This window comes from Cannabis sativa, chromosome 2, assembly GCF_029168945.1.
Source record: "Cannabis sativa cultivar Pink pepper isolate KNU-18-1 chromosome 2, ASM2916894v1, whole genome shotgun sequence".
Lineage (NCBI taxonomy): Eukaryota > Viridiplantae > Streptophyta > Magnoliopsida > Rosales > Cannabaceae > Cannabis > Cannabis sativa.
Window position 1 is genome coordinate 33,874,908 of NC_083602.1, and position 1,977 is coordinate 33,876,884.

General features: G+C 49.0%; 1 non-coding gene across 1 annotated transcript; it reads left to right on the forward strand.

Moving 5' to 3' along the window:
* The first annotated feature begins 1,469 nt into the window (after positions 1 to 1,469).
* TRNAT-GGU (transfer RNA threonine (anticodon GGU)) lies at positions 1,470 to 1,543 on the forward strand. The gene has a single exon. It is a non-coding gene; the product is annotated as a tRNA-Thr (tRNA).
* The last annotated feature ends 434 nt before the right edge of the window (positions 1,544 to 1,977 follow it).

Below are 1,977 nucleotides of genomic sequence, written 5' to 3' on the forward strand. Positions count from 1 at the left end.
TGCCCGAGGACGACACTCCGGGCATGTACCCTGCTATCCCGGTGGGATAGTAGCCTCCGTAAGCCACGATCTGGGCTTCTTCGAGGTTAATATATTTTTGGACTCTCTTCTGGAAGTCCTGAAGGCTAGCAGCGCCTTCTTGCTGCAACTCGTTCCAGAAGGGAGTCCCAGTGCGGATTCCTGCTTGGAGAAGCGCAAGCTGTTGTCCGTCATCGACCTTCTTGGTCTTCGAGGCTTCCTCTCGGAACCTCTTGATGTAATTCTTCAAGGTCTCGGTGGGCAGTTGCTTGATGTTGGTCAAGGCACTAACCTCCAAGTTAACCTTCCTGGCGGCGACAAACTGTCTCCGGAAGTTGGTTTGGAGTTTGTTCCAACAACCCACGGATCCTGGTTCCAGCTTTTTGAACCATTCCTCCGCTGATCCGCTCAGAGTGAGGGGGAAACACAAGCATTTGGCGTCATTGCTGACCCGCATGACTGTCATGACACGGTTGAACCGTGACAAGTGATCACCGGGGTCAGAGTTCCCAGTATATGCCGCCATTTCGGGCATCTTGAAGTTTTTGGGGAGCTCCGCCTCCAGGATGTGCTTGGCACATGGCTCCCGATCCTCACTGTCCGAGTCGGAGTCGTCTCCCTTCTGCCTCCGAGAGACTCGAGCAATATCTTTTCGAAGTATGGCAAGTTCCGCCATAATCCCTTCGTTTGCAGTACCCGAGGAGACCACGGGCCTGTATCTTTTTTGGTCAAGGTGATCCCGGAGGTCACCTTGATTCCCATTGATTTGATTTCTCAGATCAATGGGAGGACATCTCTGTCCTCTTCTTCCTCTACCCCCTGGTTCCTGGTGCACAGAAACGCTTTTCCGGTCCCCTCGATCCTGAGGGCCAAGACTCCCTCTTTGGGGCTTGCCCCTCTGCGGACCTTTCCCTTTAGGGAAATCTGAGCGGACCCTTCGCGGATCCTGCACCTTTTTCTTTCGCCCAGGGGTAGAAGTAGGGTTTTTTGTTTGATTTTCCTCAGCAGGGTGCCTTATAGGGCTAGGTTCCCTAGGTCTTTGCTGCTGGGAATTAGGCGAGGACGTCGCTGGTTCCCCGTCGAGCCCAGCGGCCATGGCCTTGGGATGCACGTGAATACCAGCAGCCTCCATGGCTTTCTGCATGGCTAGCATCACTTCCTGCATTTTTTGATTTTGCGCTTTCTGAGCTTCGTTCTCAGCTTCATGATCGATAGCTTTTTGTCTAAGGAGCACCAACTCTGAGTAACTTCCTCCGTCGTAGGCATACTCGTCGAGGTTTTCCTCGTAGTTCTCGTCGGGAACTATTTCTTCTTCTTCTTCCTCGGATTCCTCTGCTGCTCTTGAGGCTACAACTTCCTCATTTGGATCTTGAGCATCTTCCAGAGGGCGAGGGTGACGTGTACTTCTTGTCTCCACCATTGTTGTGAAGTCAAATGCTTGTTAGGTAGTAGCTTTCATAGCTCAGTTGGTTAGAGCACCCGTTTGGTAAGCGGGAGGTCTTGAGTTCAACTCTCAATGAAAGCACCAAAATGTTGACCGAGATTTTCGGCAACTATTAAAATATGATTATGATAAAGAGCTGTAAGAAAGTGAGATGAAGATTTTTACGTGGTTGGGGCGTTAATGAGCCTTAGTCCACGAGTCTTTGTTATTAATGGATGTCTTTAATACAAATTCCACACTTGAGAGAATGTCTTTCTCATAAATACAGAGAATGTTCTTGGTGAGTATTTTCTCTTCTTGCTCTTTTGCAAACCAAGATTCTCGACCCCATTAAATGAGCTTTGAGGGGGTATTTATAGTGTTTTGGTGGGGATAATCCCTAGAATTGTTCTTACACATGTATCTGTAAGTATCCATAAAGTTGGGCATTTCCAATGAATATACCATGGGTGATGCATGGTCAAATCCCTAGGTGCCGTAGGGTTTTTATGAAGAATGTCCTTTTTGCCTTGTGA